The sequence below is a fragment of the Genypterus blacodes genome, unplaced genomic scaffold (genome assembly GCF_046128005.1).
Source record: "Genypterus blacodes isolate CSIRO-AG114 ecotype Tasmania unplaced genomic scaffold, CSIRO-AGI_Gbla_v1 ptg000044l_1, whole genome shotgun sequence".
NCBI classification, from domain to species: Eukaryota; Metazoa; Chordata; class Actinopteri; order Ophidiiformes; family Ophidiidae; genus Genypterus; species Genypterus blacodes.
In genome coordinates this window covers 7,109,752-7,130,629 of record NW_027466857.1, presented here as the reverse complement: position 1 = coordinate 7,130,629, position 20,878 = coordinate 7,109,752, and the positions used below count along the sequence as shown (strand labels likewise).

Below are 20,878 nucleotides of genomic sequence, written 5' to 3'. Positions count from 1 at the left end.
AATTGCACAGGAAATATGAAAAACTGAAAAAAGCATTTTAGCTCGTGACTGAAATACTGCTTTTAACAAGCAGAGAGCTTCGCATTTTTTGTGTCTGAGAAGTGCAATAAAAACAAATCTCTTAATGACATGAGAACAGATGCCCAGTCGGGCTTGGCAAAAAGTGGAAAACTACACAAAACTGTGGACTGACAAGGTCCTTCAATAAGGAGACCCAAAGTGGTTTTGGGACCTGAATGTCCTTCAATAAGGAGACCCAAAGTGGTTTTGGGACATCCATTCAAACAATACAACAAACAATAACTTAACAAGAGGAATACGTTCATATGTACTGAGAAAAAAACTCATTCAAGACACCACACAATTCCTACTCTGGACAGTTCTAGTTGCTTTACTTTCAAACTTTAGGTCCAAAGCTGTCTGTGTTGGGGATAAAATGTGTAGCATCTCAGACGATCTATTGGTTTTTGTGTTGTGTTTGAGAGGGTGATAAAGTAAGTCCCGTATTTGGCCACACATTCATCAGGACACCAGAATAGTAAAGGTTTGCACACGGGTCGCAAGCTGACCTGTGTGCACTGAGCTCATTGTTAATGTGGGAGCAAACATCCGCCACACCACTGCGAGTCAGGAAACGGGACAGATTAGACCACCTGGCCCTGCCAGACTGTCAGCCTATTTATACCAGGGACAATAATTTACACCAGGGCTGCCCACAGGCAGAGACAGAGAGCCCCAGAGGGAGGCATCTCTGTGTGACATTCCCAGGGTGAAGAAAAAAAAAAAAGAGCTAATGGACACTGTGATGACCGCCAAGCCTCTTTCCCCCTGGAACCCCCCAGAAGAGTGAACTAATGACAGTCCCTGCCTCCTCATTCCTGCTATGTGAGAGAATTTCCTCAATGTCTGGGGGTAGAAGGAGAAAATTCATGCTTAAACACGGCCGGTATTTCCATAATGCAATTACATGTATGTCAAGGTTAAGACTTGTCTAAGTATGTATATCTAAATGTATTTAAAATGTTCATCCTGGCTGGGGATGACACTGTGGCCTATATATGTTGAACATTGCACAGAGCCGCAATCAAGACTGTGATTACGCTCATGTCACAGCTTGATGTTGTCATGCTGTCAGAATTGGTGTCACAAGAGACCCTGAAATTTACAAAGCAAATCAACACAGTGCTTAGTTAATTTAGTAGCTCATGACTAACAGTGGGCATGAATATGAATACGCGTTATGTTGTATGTGCTCTGCAAACCTTTTAAAATATGGTTTCACAGTGAACCACAGTACAATTAAACCAGGCAATGAGTTGCTTAAAGTCAAAACCCCCGAAGACCTCTATTTTTTTTTCCATTAGCGACACAGGCGTTGAATTTGGCAGCACCAATATTCCCTTTCAGAAAGTGTCTTACACAGTAATGAACATGTCACCAAAAGAGATTAATGTGTCAGCGTCTTACAGATCCAATAAAGGTACAGAGTTTGAACCAAAGAGAAATTACATATCAGACCGTTATCTCGTTTCATCAAGATCAAGTAACCGTTACAGTTGCTCCAAGTCAGATTTGAGTAGTACAAACATGTCATGAACTGAACAATTTCACTTGAAACAAAAACAGATGTATTCTTATCTAAATTATACAGCTCAAAATGACGATATGATTATGGCAGGCTAAGGCGGCGCTATCAGCAAACCATGAATGGAAAGAAAGAAAGAAGGTTCCAAACTGTACTGCTATGCTACTGTGTCCCAAGGGTAAACATTGGAAAGGGGTATAACCTGCAAATACAGATTCAAACTATATACAAAAGTTCAGACTTCAGTCGTCTCCACTAGTGGATTTGAATTTGAGTCTGATCCCCTTCTGTTACTGTGGTTCAATATCCTTCTAAATACCAATCTAAGGTTTTTAATCTCTAATGTCTGCTCTACTTTGAGAAGTTCAGGTATCCAGTCGGGCTGTTGAGGATTAGCCAATTATCAACTGTTATTATTAATTGTTGTAAAGAACACATTTAATCGATAATGCCATTATGTCATTATATGATTACAAATAATTGCTGTTGAAAATAACTTTCCATTCAGTCTTTGTCTCTCCGCACGCTCGTAGGAGTCAGATGCCTGAGGAAGCTGCATTGCAAAAATGGTGTTATTTGGGAAAATAAAAAGGTTTCTTCAAAGACAAATGTGCATTGTGTTTCATAAGGCGGAACAGTACATCTTTGTCTACTCTGGCCAATGCCCAATTTAACCTTTATCATTTTAAAACCCTAAAAGACCTAAGATCCAAAGCATCACTGCAAAGTCTGAGTTGTGATGTTTGGTGGATAGTGTATTCTTACCAGCTGCAATCATTCATCAATCATTGAATGTTAAGGTGATCCAAATCGCCATCAACTAAATTGTTTCAAATTTGCCGGCGTGCTTCCAACAGCTGTTTCGTCTTGTTAGATGTTATATTCCCTGCCTTCTTTTGAAAAATACCCCATTTGGAGGAAGAGATGAATCAAATATATTATAATTAGCTGGCAGCATGACAAAGCTGTTGCAGTGGAAACAGATAGTCAGGGTGACATTCAAGATTAAACCAATATCACACCACTTGCAATCATATTTGTGTCATTTGCATGACTTTATCCACGCAGTAATCATGCTCTGCAGTTATATGCTGTGTATCCAAGCGAACAGACACTCGGTTGGTTGCTTGCATCAATGGTGACGAAAATAGCAGCTCAGGTATGCAGATTGAATGTACAAAGTAGATTGCCACAAAGACATAAACACCACATCTTGTCTAAGAATACAGACGGCTGAGTGAATTATAAAAAAAGACAGTTCGATTATCTCTGCTGACATGTTGTTTGTGACTGGCTGTCATAACAACTGGTGTTAAGAATCCTGGAAACCACATCTGGTGCGGATGTTTATTGTGCAAAGAGGTGAAAAAGAGCTTCCGCTGAGCTTGGCAAACAGGTGGAGCTAAGCAGTGTGAAGTTACAACGTATATGTGTTAAGTCAATGTCAGCACTGTGAATGGAAACTAACATTTCAAAATGGCTTTTATCACCTTGCAGCAAGTTTAACAGGGGGTATTTCTGCCCCTTTTTGAGTGATGAGTAGCAAGTATGTAGATTACAAGGACACTGTTGCACCTCTTTCTACGGAAACCAATGCAAAGAAATTAATACGCAGGCCAAACTACTGCATTATCTTGAGTTGTACGGATTATTTTGAAAGTTCAATTCAAGAGTACCCTCATAGTAGCTGAAAGTCTTTTTTTGTTGGCCTCCAGTGGTCCTCACACTGTTGCAGTACTGAAGAAGTGTGTTCCAGGGGCACTTTTTCTAACTGATCACTATCTACCACAGCTTCACTACAGTGTCGTGACACATTAAGTCATACTTGCAGTTGTGGGTGGTGTTTCATATTAACCATCAACTCCAGCAAACCTACAACAGCCAGGACATGAACAGTAGTAAAAAAGAATGTGACTAAGCACTTGGAAAGCACTTGGAGCACAGGAAATGGTCCCGTCAAAATGACAAAATTAAAAACTGACACCATTTCATGACAGTCTGTACAGTTTCTGCACTAGAAACCCAATAACAGGCAATATGCCCTCCATTTCAGACATTAGTATCTGGATTGCTCTCCAATGTCAAATGGCTGTTCTCAGTAATAACCAGTAAGAGGTTGATGAACATTCCACCGGCAAGTGTCTGTGGTCCTTCAGCAACAGATATGTCATTATTGCTGGCCAAATAACTGACACTTCGACCCATTTCATTGCATTCTGGAAATTAAAGTAGGACATTATTCTGTCAACTGACTATCGCTTTGTAAATCTAGTATGTGTAAAATTATAATGAGAATATAATAAGGAACCGAAAATATCAGAGTCCAGGATCCCAATTTCTTTACACGAGGTGTCATAAATCATTCTGAGTTGCAGTAAAGACACAATGAGCTCTATTGTAGATAACTGCACTGTGCGGCTTGGCTGAAAGCTTTAAAACGCTTCTGTCTCCTGCCTCAGAAAGCATGACTGACCCACAGGCCAACTGGAAAAAGGGGAAGGGAACTGGGGCTTTTTCGACCATTTGGTCCATTTTTCACTCCGGGTAAGATCACGGGATAAATATTGAAAATGCAGCAAGAGAACAAGGAGCAATGACACACAGAGTTTGCGGCTAACTGCTCCCTTACTTGCACTTTTGCGTACGTTTTCCCAGACTGCCTCATGTGAGGGGTTGGACCACACACTAAGGTTTGCCTGGATTAATATGTTGTGCCTAGAAACGACAATAACCTAATGTTATATAGGAACATATAAAAATGACTTCACCGGAAGACAACAAGGTGCATTCACACTGCTTAATACAGTCGTGCTCACATTTAGAGTATTTATGAATAACAGCTTAAATGTAATCCTGCTATTTACTGATAGTGCCAAGCAAGGCTGAATCCTGTACTAATGAGCTTGATTGTGGGTGTTGAACAGGAGACGAGTGCTGGCATTTGACGTAAAGCAATTAACTGTAATGCTGCCAAACTTTCCCCTTCAAAACATTGATTGAGCTTGGGAATTAACTTGGTCACACTGCTGCGACGAGAACCGTTTGAATTTTACACGCAGATGGTAAGATGCAAAGCCAGTTAGTGAGACATAAAAGCAAAAAAGTATTTATTTTTTGAATAAACATATCACTCGTGCTGCATAAAGTTATAAGTGTTAAACTCGAACACAGTGAAGCTGCAAACAATAATAAAAGATATTCAAGTATTTCCATGACACATTTCTCAGTGGCAGCTGCAATAACCCAGTTCCTTTACCAGGGCCGCCTCAAAAGTCCATGATTCAAAGTAGTGTTGCCCTGACCATTGTCAAACTTGTAATTTTTCACTGGATCAAGACAGCATGAGATAAAAGACAAACAGGCTACAAAGTTTGTTCAAACTACTCTTGTCTCAAAATCCCACTCCTGGCAGCTTTACTGTAACAGGAAAGGAAAGATGGGTGATGGCAAATCTGTAGAAACCATTGTAACCCAGACATGCAGAGCTTTGCAATGCCCTCCTCACACTCCAGCTCAGTCTTAACACAGCTCTGGCCCTGGGCTGGCAGTTTGCAAGGTCAGCAAACTCAGACTCCAGTACCAGTGCCACTTCAGTTTTACAACTTTGCATCATGGATGTGAAAACCATGTAAAAACTCTAGGGCTGCACAATATGGAAAGAAATTGCTACGTGTGATAAACAATCACAACAATATGTGATGCAATTGTGTGCAATGTCAGTGTCTCCTTTTGAATATGCTGCCTGCAAGAAAGGATAGACCAAATAATACAGAATGAATATAATAGATATGTTTGCAAATAAAGAACATTTTTGTTGACACTCTCCCTATACCGCTCCTTATGGTTGTATTTTAAGTGTCAGAAGAGGTTTGCTGCCTTCGCTCGACTTAGTTTGCACAATATCTGGGTCTTCAAGCTAAAAACCGAAACACTGCCACATACAGAGATATGCCAAACAAAAACTGGAGAAAGCGGAAAGGGATTTTGCTGTACAATGCACAGCAACAATCTAATGTTCTGCTTTGCAAAGCCACACCTTTATTTTCTGATGCCGCAATGGGATAACAGATCTGGGCTCAAGTTGTGTAGCTGGTTGCAGAGGGCAGCGTTTTCAACCACACTATATGGAAGGAAATCCTTGAAATAAAGTAAAAAAAAAAGAATTATTCACTTCGCTCTCTGGGAGTTACTAGGCAATTTGTGCAGTCGTGCTGGCTAGTGTAGAGACCAAATCTTCACGGGTCTCACTGGCATTCTCTGTCTCAGGATGCACGTCTCCACTCATCAGCTACTGATAAGCACATAGTCTCGCCACCCGCCGCTGGCGTGCAAGCAAAGAGCAGCCAGCTCTAAAAAACACCAGAATGTCTTTGAGCTGTACCCATATAGCGCTTTTATCCAAAGCGATTTACATGTACCTCATACTCATCAATTCACACACTGACAAGGCACCAACCTGCACAACAGAAGCAGTTAGGTCTTGCTCAGGAACACGTCAACATGCTCCCTAAGAGGAGACCAGAGTCACGCCACCCCTGTGAATCGTATGACGTTATTAGACTTATGGTAGGTGGCCAAACTTGTTTAACATGCAGTTGCAGGACTGAGGCCAAGAATAACAGTATTTCTCATAATTCTTGATGCAGCGTTTACATATAGTGGAAATATTCAGTATGTATACCCCCCTTAGATAGTAGCATCACTAGACTGACCTGTTGCATCATACTTTCCCACGTGCTGGAAATGGAACTAGCAGGGGGTGATAGAGCACTCATTCATCTCAAATTGACTGAATACTACTTCAATACACTTACTGTCTATTAAGAGCCACTGGCAATAGGCTCACAGTGGAGACTCAGTTAGTCACAGAATATCACTCACTTGCTACCCTGAACCTGTGTGTGACATTATGACAACAGATGTCGTTTTTATCTCAGTCACACAATCCCATCAGCACAAGTGGCAGGTCTAAACTCTCACAAGTATAGTATAGTATATATATATATATTACTATGAGCACAAAAAAGATAAACTGTTCAGAGACTACTCAGCTTATGGTGCCTGTCTTTCATCGTTTGCCCTGCCAACACACCTCTGCAATGCTTTTAGTTGATTATATTGTAATTTCAAGTAATTGATGTGTATATAGAGTGATATGCTTTCACTTCCTGAATTTAAATTAAGGATAGACAATTACCCCAACAGAAAAGAGGTATATTAAAACAAGTGAGCTTTTCATTTGTGTGTACCCAAAAGCACTAACAGAATCTAGTTTGGGGAAAATTAATTGACATGAAGCCCACATCTGTGGTAGTTAGCACTTATTGGGCACCAGGTAATTACATGCTGAGTCTGAGAGGTAAAAAAACAGCCTCTGGGATAATAAAAAGAAGAAAGAGATTTCCTGCAAGCCAACTACTTTCAGAAGTCTTTATCCTCCTTTTCTGAGGCTTTATGAAATACAGAGACAAACTGTGCCAAAGCGACAGCTGTTTGTTTTGGCACCCAGCACTCATGCCAATAAGCGAAAGACTGAGGGTGATGAAATCATCAGAATGTGACACAGTCCAACTGAGTTTTGAGGTCAACTTCTGATGACCTCAAAGAGGAAGGAAAAGGCACAATTGGTTGAAATTGATTAATACTTAGACGCACTTTAAAACTTTATGCTGCAATTGAGGAATGAAATCACCCCTCTCAAACGTCTGCTATACAACTTACTGTGATTGAAAATGAGCACAAATCAAAGTGTGGTTACTCAGAGGAACAGACCTAGATGCATTTGTAAATTGATTTATTCAGGCATGTAAAGGTTTTTATTGGAGCATGCTGCTCGTGTTTACTTGGAGAGCGGCAGACTTCTGCTTATTCAGTCCATATACTGTATAGGGCTTCATTGCATTGTGCCTTAAAACGCAATAAAGATATATTGAGCGCATCCACAGTAAGTGTACCGAGTGATACACAAAGAACAAGTCAGATGTGGGGAATATACTGCAAAAACATTGAATAACATTGACATTACATGGCATAAAGATCATACCTGTTTACTTTCCAGCCATCCGACATCTTCTCTAAGCACTGGGTCACCTCACCCCTGCAACGATGGTAATACAGCGTTTTGGCTTCATCTCGGAGCCTGCGAACACAAACAGTAGAAAATTCATACAGTACGGCTAAAATCTGCATTTCTAGAATATATCGCATCATATTTTACTTATAATATTGTACATTGCACCACATTTTACTTCAGGATGTACACAGGTAGGACTTGGTATTGAACCTCAAAGCCTTTTCAGTATATGCTTGATCAGATACTTGTACTGTAGTTTCTGTTTGGAAAATGATAAATACTGGTACATTAGAGGTATACATTGGTACGAATTTGCTAGTTTTGTTAAATAAAAACAAAGGAAGGAATTGATGACTGACTTCTTCTCATTTGATGCTTTATTTGACGTTTCCCTCATCAGCATGACAACAGAGGAAAGCATCATGAAAGCATGAATAAATGGGCAGGAACCAGTGTCTTACACTATCAGCTCTGCACTTGGTTGTTCAAACCTCACCAGCAACATGCCCACACCAGAATCCACAGCACCATTCATCTTGTGCCATAGTGCAACTGCCAGTACAAAAGCACCTTACTAATGAGACGTGATAATGAGCAGACAATGCTGCTGTAATCCCAGTTTGTTTGATTGAACTCAAAAACAGCCCACCACTGTACACTGTAGAGTATGAAATTGTCCAATGGCAAGCAAAAGAAGAATCGTCAACCCACAAAGGAAAACAACTCTCAGGGCTGCTCACTAATTAGAGCCAAAGGATGAATGTAACACATCGCTTAAATATGCAGAGCTATTTATTGCAGTGTGAGTGGAAAGTAACTGCGTCGAAAAAAATGCTATAGGCAGGAAGAACATTCTAACATGGGATTGAAACAATGCAACTCAATTTTTCATCTTCCTCCCTGGTGCCTTATCAAACCGGTTCTATCTCCATAGCGTGGGAGTGTGAGGTGATGTCTTTGAATAATCCTACAATTGTGAAGGTTGATTCCTTAGATGGGTGAGGGTAATCAGATGCTTACATGCCTACTATGCTCACCATTATTGTCTCTGTTAATGACAATGAAGGCAGGAGGTGGTTTCTAAGTGTATTGCAACAGGACTGTGACAAACACAGCCAGACTGTTGACCATGGTCATAATAAAATGCTTCTGCCCCTCCCCAAATCACCACATGCACACTTGCCTGCTCACACCCTCCAAAGCATCCGGCTCATGGTGGCGAAGAAACCATTAACAGAAAGGAGAATCGATGGGGTGTTAAAGGTATTGGCAATCCAGCCAAAGAACCGCTCTTGGTGCTGTCTTTATTAGACTGCAAAAGGAATGCTCTAAATAGGAGTGCATTGATCAGTTGGCCAGGCTTACAGCAAAGGCTGTCAATCGTCTGTTGAGTAAGCCAAGGTCACTCACTCACGGTAGTTCACACCCACATAGACATGACCAGAACACAGCTCACCATGGAGGCAGAAGAAAAATTCTTTCTTCGCTCAGCAAATGAAGCACATCAATAATAAATCAGACATATCCTCCGTTCCAATTACAGTATCTGCACCCATTACACCCATTACTTTGCATTCCACCATCACTAAAGATGGGTGTGCCTTCATTAAACAAGCATGCATTATGTGCATTCCTATTGCGCCTTGATGACAAATAGACTGTCAATAGTTTATTACACATAATAAATCTATATGTGATCATAATGTTCAGTTGTGTTGAAACTAAGAAGTGTTAATTAAACTGTGGTTATTAAAACACATTTGTAATGTTACGTCCATATAGATAAAGTAGTGATTATGCATTTTGTGCAAGAAACACATTACAAACATACATTTTCCATATTACTAAAGCATGTAGTTCTTTACTTTTCCGCCTCTGTGAATGTTCAATGGGTTAACTCTCTTCCTGGGTTTACCAGCCCAGGAAAAAGAAATAAGTTCTTAATGTCTTTTTACTCTATATGTCACAGGTTCAAACACTTTAAAAAAAACAGTCAAATCCTTTTCGCACAGTAATCCAGATGTCTGCCTGCTTCAAACCCAGAGCTCCGTCGGAATTGTATCCTGGCTTTAGAGTTGGACTCGTTTCAAATGGCCTGGCAGCTAATCAGCCCCTATTTTTCATCAAAGTCATACAGACAGGGTAAAGACTAACTCTACAAAATCTTCAAGCCTAGGACATTGCTTGAGTTGTAGTTGAGGGAGATTACCTTGTACAGCCTAGTAAATAAATCCAAGGTATAGAAGAACTCCAGCTTCCAGCCCTTCTGCAAATGTTTTCCGGATGTATTTGATGCTCTCCAGAAACCCTATAGCATATACAGTACCCAACAGAGAGAGACAGACAACTAAACTACTAAACCTCGGACAAAAGAGCTGGTAAATGCACTGCAGAGCTGTTAATTCCAGTTCCCATCGGCTTGAAACATGTAGGTCATACATAATAACCAAGGGTAAAGGATAAAATGCTGCAGTTATCACTTTCCCCCTTAATATCAAAGCCTCATAGCTTAATCACAGTAACCCAGGATTTAGTAGAATTAATAAAATTACAACTTATAATCAGTACCATCTGGTGAAAATAATTATATTACTATTAATAAAAGAAAAAAAAATTATTATCTTATTTATTGCAGTAATTGTGGACAACATGGTTAAAAGGCTTAAAGCTTTAGCATAAAACAAGGTGTGTATTCAAGCTTGCCTCACAGTTTTTCAGCTCCTGAATGTGAAAAATCATGCATATCTGAAATAAGGACGTTTTTGGGTTTGATGAACACTGCAAAATTTCCTGTGCTGGATGAACAAGCCAGAGTACATCCACCTCTTTGTTAAATTTGATGCAACAGGCTGCTTGCCCAGAGCAGTTTTCAGACTTACTGGGGTATGAAATTAATTTGCTTCACACTTTTCTCAAAGTTCATCTAAGATCAGTATCCATTTAGATCTGATGAGGACATTTACCCTAAAGGCCCCGGTATACTTCATAAAGAGTAGAGCTTTCAGAGCAAAACCATGTCTTGCAAAGCTCAACACGAAGTAATTCAAGCTTTTTGGTGTTCTTTGTGCAGGACCCACATAGTGAGCCTTTGGTGTTACGCGCTTCTGATTCCTCCTAGTAGTGAGGCAGTGGCTCAGTGGGTAGTGCTTCCGCTTGCGAACCGGAGGGCCGCCGGTTCAAGCCCCTGCCGAGGTGCCCCTGAGCAAGGCACCGAACCCTCAATTGCTCCCCCCTCTGCGAAGGGTGGTAATGTAATGTAAGTCGCTTTGGATAAAAGCGTTTGCCAAATGATCGTAATGTAATGTAATGTAATGTAGTAGCTGTAATTGATCCAGAGATCACTTTGGATGCATCACTGCTGGGAGCCTGTGGACAAGGTTCAACTCTCGAGTTCAACTCTAGTTTGAGTTGATTCATTACTTCTGCTGCTGGCTGCAACACATTTAACACTGCATTTCTACAACAAACAGAACATTCTCCATATTTATTACTTCTTCCAGGGGTATGTCTTACCATTAGCAGGATATGTCAATAATTTATTAATTGATTTCAATGAAACTTCATAGGCAGGCTGGACATGATCCCAGGTACCCATCACATTTTCTGTTTGTTTTTGTTCAGAATATCTCTGGGTGCTTCACTTACACAGTTCCTACTGAGATTTAGAGGATGAGCCTACCATCACTTCATCTTCTTTGCTGCTTTTTTAAAAATCACTAAATAAACTATAGACACTGCCAAATCCTGTCTCATCAACTGTAAACTTCTTTCACCTCAACCCACACCCGCTACCAAAATAAAATTCAGGACTATGACGATCCTGTTTCTACGTACTGGATGTTTGTCCTACTTGCATACAGCCAAGTTTGTCTCTGTCTTTACATGGGAATTTTTACTATCAAATAAAGCTGTTGGAGAGAGAGGGGTCCACTGTTCTGTTTTTAAGACTCCTGGGAAACAAACACTGTTTGTTCCCATACTGTCACAATGCAAATGTATTTTTGTACTGGGAAGGTACAAGATATTTACAATCATGACACAAATTTACATCTGAGTCATTTGAGTGAAAAGAAAAAGAACTCTAGGTAACATCAAACCTCTAGGAATGAGGTGGGTGTAATTAAATTAGCTTGCCAACTACATGTTTGTTTCTTCTTGTTGGCATCACCTGCATTTATTCCCTTCACCATGCGAAGTTGGAAATAAATCAATCGTTCTACCAATCATTTTTAAATTCCTTTGACTTTATGCTGCATATGCGTGAGGCAGAAAAGGGGAAACACATTTCAGTTTCATCAGCCATTTTATCAGGCTAATGTGGATTTTTGAGAATAAATATTGCTGAAAAATGATCAGCATCACAGAACCAACGGGTAAAGAAACTTTTAGCAGTTGCACCGCTGCCAAACGGAAGATGACAACCCTGAAAGTGGTCAGTAACAAAATCTCAACTTTACTTCACTGTATTGTCCATCAACATGGGCACAAATCTGCAGGAGCCAGAAAACTCTGTACAACAAATGCTCACTCACTCCTACTCCAAGAAACATTTTAAACCAGATGAATTGCCTCGAGCGGTTAGTGTGGTCACACCCTAGTAAAAACGCATTAGGAATGCACTGAGCTGAGTCATGGGAATAGGACCAGAGCTTTTCATGCTTCTCATCATGCTTCTTTAAAACATGCGTCCTATTTGATAGCCAACAGAATTGGAAGCACGTGATGCACACTGACTGTTTAAACTAATCTTTGAAAAACTGTGCATTAATCATTTGCAGATGTACCACAGCTCTGAAGTTCTGCAGTTGACTGAAAACTGCTTTTGAACTTTTGTATTATATCTACGCAGTGAATGAAAAGCGGCTGTGTTCAAACACTTTTCTCCACAATATACATAAAATATATAGCTAGAAAAAGACCAGTACAGAAAAGGGTCTGATGCATGCTACACTTAACCACCCAGGTGTCCGACATAATAGCTCCATTATTGCAGCTGTATTATAGGTAATATCAGCACCAGGTTTTGACATATTGTATGCTTAAAAGGCTTGGATCAGTATCTGGGAACAAAAACACTTGACCAGGATATCTCAAGTGAGCTTGCAGTAGAAAGGATAAAATGTCCCCAAGAGTATCTAAGCATCTTCAACTATCAATACTAAAATTTGAAAACAATACCAATATTAGTTTTCCACAGTATCAATTCTACAGTCAACATGTACCTATGCTTTGCTTTTTTTTTGCAGCTTACATAGTTTATAATTTTACCGTTTATTTGAGATTTTCTATTTTATTTGTATTATTTGAATTTATTGACATTAGAATGAATGCCAGTTTTAGAGGCGTTTGGACTACCATTATATTTATCTGTTGTTAAGAACACAATAATATCCTTCAAACTCACCCTCCTTGAATCGAAAATTGTATTGAATTTTGTCAGTCTAAATATCATATAAAAGTTTGAGAGTTTAGTGTCATGATAACCCATGATAAAGGGATGATGATAGGTTGTTGTCAGTTCTTTGTCAGTGACTTAACAAATGTCTGAATATGAAACGTACATAGACGAAAGAGTACAACCTACAGTTAAGATGGTTGAGAAACAAAAAATTAAAGTCTGAACGAGTAATCCGAAAAGATATTCCAGCCCAAATAATAACAAATACAATGTGTTAGATTTTCCCTCAACTTGTGTTGTTTTGTGGAGGACTGCAGGACTAAAAATAGGCTATTTATTGACTGGTTCACGTGGTACTCTTTCACCACCTGCCCCTTCCTTGCCAGCTTCCATATTCCCTTGAGGGTCAATAAAACATCTCATAATGAGAAACGTCACCGTTCCTCACCCGGAGTTAGATAAAAACAATCTGGTTCAGACCACAAGAAATGTTCTAAACATAATGCCAGCTGCCAAAATAAGGATAGCAAGATGGCCTTGGGCAGGAGGGTCCAGTCAGACATCTCATGGATGAAATTGAAATGGTATTGGGGTGAATTTGAGGGAGATGCCATAAAATAGTAAAGAAGAAGCCTGCGATATAAAATGAACGAATACAACTTCAGCAAGAAATGCAAAAATGTTATCAAAAGCCAGATCCCTCAAACCCAGAGCCATACTTCATTAAAAAGTATATATGTAAAACTTTAAAGTATGTACATTTTGTTGAAATATTGTGATTTTATGCATTGGCGCCGCTAGCTGTACACAGAGTATGCAGTCTGTGTACATCAGAAATAGCAGCAAAATAACTTTATTTTTTTCAATTTTCTTTTACAAAATTTCTATTAAAATTGAATGAAGTCTCTGTGTCTCCATTTCTACAAGGTTGAGAAACCATAATCACTTACTCTCGTCATTGTATTTCCAGGTTATTGTATTTGCCAAGTTCTGCATATCTTAAAAATTTGAAAGGGGTTGGAAGACACCTTGATTGAAAGACGCCTTTGAAAGTAATTGGAGGACCACCTTCCTGCCATGGTTGATTTTCCTTGGACAGGAAATAGAAAACTCTGGGAGTCCCCAACTGTGAGCGGCAGACGTGCTAACGTTACCTATCCCAGCTGTGAATGAGCCAACAAGCCCGGCCTAGAATAAGTCAGCCAAGGAACCGCTGACCACTGCTGCCGAAGATAAGCTAAGCACCCCAGCCATGAATCCAATAACCACCACATCCGAGGATCTAACCACCCCAGGTAGTCTAAGCAACCCAGCTGAGGATGAGCTAACAGCACAACCACATGCACAAAGACAGAAGGTACACAAAGAGCAGCAAAGATACTAGAAATGCATTATGCGTGTACTCAACAGTCGATCAGTGCTGCAATGGATTGTTCACATGGGCTGAGCATGGAGCCCAAGTCTGGGTTGGAAGCCTGTGTACAATTAATTGCTATGTGTGCTAAACAGAATTTGCCAATACGTTGAAATACAGATCGTAGCAATTCTCTTAATCTTTTGAAAGATCAGGCAAAAGGCGATTCAGCCCTGAGAGAGAGAGAAAGACTCACAGCTTGCCCAAGCAAACACTAATTACTGCAGCCACAGGTTTTCAGAATGAACTTAATTGAACTTCATGGCAGATAAATACTGGATGATTTTCGGGAGAAAAAAAAAGCAGAAATGCTAAGTGGTTCTCTGTGGTCGTTTGACGAAACTGCTGTCATAAATAATGCAGCATTAGTCGCTTTAGTTGTGTTATGTGTATACTTTAAAAGGACTACTATACACAATGCAAGAATACTTTCTGGGGTTTGTGGCAGCAGGGGGAAGCACTCGCTGAATTAATGTTGGACTTTCTGAAGTGATTCAATCTAAATATCCTGATAACCTAGCAGGGCAAGGGCATGACAGGGTAATCACCAATGATATGGACTTGCATACGACTATTTCTAGTCTACATCATGTTTGTGTAGGATAGTTACATCAACTAGTCAGTGTAAGTTGCGCAACAGCTTGATGTGCCCACCAGTTCCATTCTGTTTTGAGATCAGGCTGGTAAACCTGACATTGTAGAATGTCACCACTTGCACCTAGCAGATTTTGCATTTAAAATATTGTCTTAAAGAGTTCAGTTGTCACAAAGGGTTCATATTGCAATTAAGACGACATGGCCAACCCATAGCGGAAAAGATTTGTTTGGTGGGTAGGTTTCCATTACCATTGTTAACTGGCTGTAAAATATGTGTATATCTGCTGCGTGATTACATTACATTACGGCTATTTAGCAGACGCTTTTATCCAAAGCGACTTACAATAAGTGATTGGTCCAGTCGTTGTTTATCCAGACATTTCTGTGTGTGTGTGTGTGTGTGTGTGTGTGTGTGTTAGGGCTGGGAGATATGGTTAAAAAACAATACATCCATATTTTTAAGTCATATGGTAATATGCGCTGTATATAAGATCAATAAACCTGTGACTTTGTTTTAAGTGTTCTTATAAAGGCACTAAAGCAGAGACATTAAATATACCACAATAAACTACTTGTAGGGGGGGGTGTAGCATTTCTCTGAGTGCATTTCAAGTTTCCCACTGTGGCAGCTCCCTACCTTCCGCCAAAGTATGTTCCAATTACCACCTGTTTGTTACAAATGCTTAGAAACTCAACGATTGCAAAGTTTCACATTTTGAAATCAGCAGTGTGCTGTGAATAGCGGATAAACCTTTAAAAGGAGTGAATGATTCAAAAGTGGCTTTTATACACATGATGCACTGAAACAGCGTCGGAGGCACAGAAGCCAAAGGGAGAGACAAAGATTTGTGACTGAGATGGGTGAAAAGTCATTTCTGAAAAGTGAAACTGAAAATAAACAAAAGTAAGACATGCCAAGCCAAAGATTATCCAATTTTTGCAATGCAATACCACTCCAGAGGGCTGTTTTGTGTGTATACTTTTGATAACTAAACAGCAGCTTCAATCATGTCCACGACGGGATGAGCCATTTGCAAGTGAATATACAGTATGTCCCCCATTTTGTGGAAGGGTAAAGTTGTGCATGTAGACACACGACTGCAGATATCAAATAGTCAAAACAAGGCAACATAACAAGCACAACTGGATGTCCTGCTATCTTTGTTATAACTTCAGTTTGCACCTGGTGCCTGATGCTGCATTGAATATAGGGAGTTTATGGAATTCAGCTTTAACACAGAACATGTTAGATCGATGGTAGTGGTTATATCAAAGCAATATTAGCATAGATTACCTTTATCCTGAGCATAAACAAAATCAAATTCAAAAATAGTTTTCATAATAAAGTAATGTCGCAAAATGCCAGGTGAGTTCATGATTCATAGAATAAGATTACATGCTACCAGGTGGAATATTTTAAATAAATGATGTACTGCAGATCTATAGTATGTGTATCTAACCCTGTAACCCTGTAAATCATTAATATTCATAAGTCATAAGCTTTTCTCATGGTGTTAAATGAATCATATTTCACTCCCTTTACACATGGGCTCAGAAAGCAAGACTGGCCACCAATCACAGCAATTTCAAGCAACGCAAATATTGACCATATGGTGGAAAAAGGCCGTGCTGTTGTGGTAATGCATTTTAATGTACTATGTTAGGACTACAGATGGTCATAAAAGACACAAATATCCCTCCCTTGTGTCTGACAAACTGTGAAATGTAGAGGAAGGTTTATTGTCACAGACATTATGAATCAATCCGCCGCATGGCCCTTAAAGGCGTACGCATGAATTCATCTATCACAATGTACATCACAATTACAGCACATTTTCCTGACTTTCCAACTTGAAATATCCTGAATGACATGCAGAAAGAAAAAAATCTAATTTCAATCTTAAGAAAGAAGTGATTGCTAGAACAGTTTATTCATAATGAATTAATGAATTAAATACACCATTTTATTGTTGAGCCATTTATCACACTCAAAACCTTCCAGTAATGCAGTTAAAAACAGCACTCATAATTTTAATCAGTCCGTTTTGCGTGTAAGCTGCTTATTAGGTACCAGAACAGCCTTTCATTATGATGGATATAAACGAGGCAGGCCACCATGACAAAGTCAGGCTAAATGTGTCACAGTGGGTCAGATGAGGATGAAGGTAGCTGATGACTATATTTAGAGAAAAAGCCTTGTGATCGTAATGTCCTGTGGCATGGCGCGGATGTTTTGGATAACTGCTGTGTGTGACGGTTATATTAAGCGATTTGGGAAGAACATTCAAGATGCTTCATGTTTATATTCATGTTTCGTTTGAATGAAGAATGTCAACCATTAAATTGACTTATGCACCAACTGGTAGTTATGTTGAAGAGAAGAAATAGTGACAAATGAGCAAAATGTATTGATTTACTATCAATGTATTTCATTAGACAAAAAATTTAAACATGCATTCTCTCTTCTTATTTTAAGATCACATCCACATAGCAAGATCAGTGAGACATAATGTACATAAATTATACTTTTTTCCAATAACGCACAACAATAACTTATTGCCCTGTCCTCTCACCACCTCTGTTATACAAAGAATGTGCCTGCATAGCCCCTCCCATAAAGCTACAATGCTAAGAATGACTCCAGCCAAAGTTAGCAGTTGCCTTGTGTAACACATTACGTGAATTGAAACGATACCGGACCTTCTACCAACAACTCCAGCATTGCTCTCCTCATGGCAGCATGCTGTGCTCTCAGTAAGCAAGGTGCAAATCCATCAGCAGAGCAGTAGATCAGGTGACACTGACGTGGGTGCAATTTTTATTTGTACAAAGCAAGGTCATGGAACCGCATGGATGCTGGATCAATCAGACAGATTAATGAAGCACAACCTGCTGACATGACGAATATTGACACCCCTATTACATCTTGGACCTGCAGTCATCAACATTTCTCAGCTAAATTTAGACTCAAGTAGAGCCAGACAGCTAAACTTTTGAACCCAATACTTCACATGATAATCAGAAGACTGAATGAAGATAATTGGAACAGTGTTCCTTACTGAAATATTCAAATCGGAACAGTCTCGGAATTGATAAGCATTTTGGTAACTGGCAATCATCTTTGCCTGGGCGCTCAAATGATCCTCTTACTACTTGGCAGCCAATAAAAAAAGAAGAATATTGTTTTACCTGAAAGTGAGCCGACCTAATACTGCACACACACAGTTACATGTTGGCAGCTTGCCTCCGCCAAGGCAGAGTCGCACTCCAATTATCAAATTTAAACTGTTTGTGACTAGACCATGATTATGTACAGCAATGGGGTGTATCAATATGGATGTCTACAGGTGGACCCAAGGAATCCAGGAAAACTGATCCTCTAACTGATCCTCTCTAAAAGTGGTTATTACAGGCCAAGCAGTACCAACATTTTACAGATTCATCCCTGGACCTTGTTCAATCAGTTTTTAAAGTTTCCTTGAAATCTTTCCTTGAAAATAGCCTTTTGAGATAAGGGACACGACTGGAAACACAACCTCCTTGCTGTGCACAGAAAAAGATGAGAACTTGAATGGACCCGCTGCTATACGGACCATCTGCTCTGCAGCACAGAGGGGGACTTTTACTAATACTTCAATGCTGGTTTGCATAAAAGCTTCAACGACTTCAAACTTAATTTCGTTGCCCAGATGATGGTTGTACATCTGACAGCAGGGCCTGAGACTAAGCCAGAACAAAAGGCATCCTGACTTTTTAATCAATGTGAGGATTAACCTTTCCTATCATGGCGCCTCCCTTAGCAAAATGTGGAGTTAAAGATTTAGGATTACACCTAAAGACGACAAGCTTCAGCTCATTATTGGACTTAAATCATCAGACCTGTATGACACCACATATATCACTGGCATTAGGCTATCTTTAATACTCAGTAATCCTAAAATTCTCCCCCAAGAAATGCACCTCATCATGAGCCTTTCGGCAAATTAATGTCTTTTGGATAATGGCTTCTTGGATAATGATGCCATATATTTTTAGAGGTGAATATTGCACTTTCATAACCTAGATTAAAGCTGCTCCTCCAAAAACTAAGATAAATGCATTTTCATGCCACTAACACAGCACTCAGATTTAAACTCTCATCATTTGATCAGCAAAGTCATTAGATGAACGTTGCTATTTATGTTTCATGCTTGTGAGCTGATTTTGTTTAATTACCTACTCTAGCATTTTCTTTTCTCCAGATTGTGGATGTCTTTGGAACATTTTCTACTGATTATAAATAACTTCTCTATATTCCCATTATTACAATTTACTATCTCATAGTTTGAATGAGTAAACTATGCAACCTACATGATCTTTAACCCATGGTACTAAAAAACAAGTCATAATTACCTCCTCCATATCTCTGATTAGAGTTCCTCATAACAGCTGTGACAATTATATGCCTCATTATGACATTTATATCCAAATAAGCTTGAAATTATTAGATAAACCGCATATATATAAAAAGAAGGTATGACAATCGATTACCTCATTTTCATTAGTCAGCCTTGTCCTGTCCTTTGAATCAATTCATAATTTCACAGCAAAACAGATATTTTTCTATGAACGATGATATACAGCAGTCTATGTCATAACTACTAGACCTAACTGACCCATTAAAGGAATAGCTAACATCATCATGCCAAGGCAGACACAATCCTTTCTTAAGTTGTATATTTATCACATATACTAGTTTGACAATAGCAACATTATTACTTCTTGTATATACGTTTTTACAAGCCTTTACAACTCTTTTCATTCAGGTTCAGGTTACACATAAGCAATATTTCCACATTATTTATGGACATAAAATAGTTATGTTCATAAAATAACGAAAACAAACAAAACACGAACACCTACACTATATTAAACACTTCCATTTCCGGTTATTTTTAGTACACCCATGTATTCAAGCTAAAGCCACCGGTTAACATGGTCACTGGTTACTCGCTAACACCTAGACAGCAGGATGTCAACAAAATCATTTTTGTTGAAATATATTATTTATCCTGTCTGTTAAAGTAGAACAGAGAGCCTCCGTTGGCTTTATACTGCGGGTGTTAAGTTCTCCTGTCAAACTGCCCAGGGAGATTACATCTAATGACAAAAACAAGCTACAAGAAGCTTCAGAATAGCTACAGCAACACACTACACTACACAAACTACAACTAGACTGAACGCTGGAATGTGGTGTCATATTTTAGCAAATAATGACATGTTTTGTAATTAACGTAAACTTTCCGTTGTAGTTGCAGTAGTTCAGTCATAATGTTTGCTTCCCTGATGCTGTAAGCAGGTGTGGACGTGCGAAATGAGCGTAACTGCGAAAAGCAAAATCGTACCCGTTGACTGCCTGGCCTCTTCCGTGTTTTCTGCATCGGTCCCCCAACACTTACGAAACTTGGACGTTTCTTACGCCTCTTCTTGTTAGATATGTGTAGATGTGCTACCAGGAGAGCTGCAGGTTAGCAACATGAGCTACAATGGCGGCACCCAGTACGGCAAGCGGAAGGGGTGCACGTGTGTTTTGTTGACGTTTTTTTTTCAGCGCCCATGGAGGAGCAAGCGAATCATGCACTGTAGAAAATGTTTTATTAAATATTTTACCAATTGTGGCTTAAAAAAAAAATTTCTGAAAATTAAATTTTTGTGTTAACATACAAACAAAGAGACTTAATTTACCGTTTTTTCAAAGATAACAGCAAAATGTTGAGGGGAAATGTCTACTGACTGTTTTCAGTAAACATCCTTGTGTGTCAATGAAAGATT

The 20,878-nt window shown here is 39.4% G+C and overlaps 1 protein-coding gene across 3 annotated transcripts in view; it reads right to left on the bottom strand.

The window, feature by feature from the left end:
* The window catches only part of LOC142999399 (ecto-NOX disulfide-thiol exchanger 2-like), a 131,415-nt gene extending 110,812 nt beyond the window's left edge, over positions 1–20,603 (bottom strand). For 2 of the 3 annotated variants that reach the window (XM_076148937.1, XM_076148939.1), the window contains exons 1-2: positions 20,452–20,603; positions 7,629–7,724 (exon numbers count right to left, since the gene is read on the bottom strand). The gene's annotated coding sequence lies outside the window, so the exon portion shown is untranslated. Of the gene's footprint in view, positions 1–6,041; positions 6,121–7,628; positions 7,725–20,451 lie in introns of all 3 variants that reach the window. The other variant, XM_076148938.1, reaches the window with a different exon arrangement.
* Between the last annotated feature and the right edge of the window lie 275 nt (positions 20,604–20,878).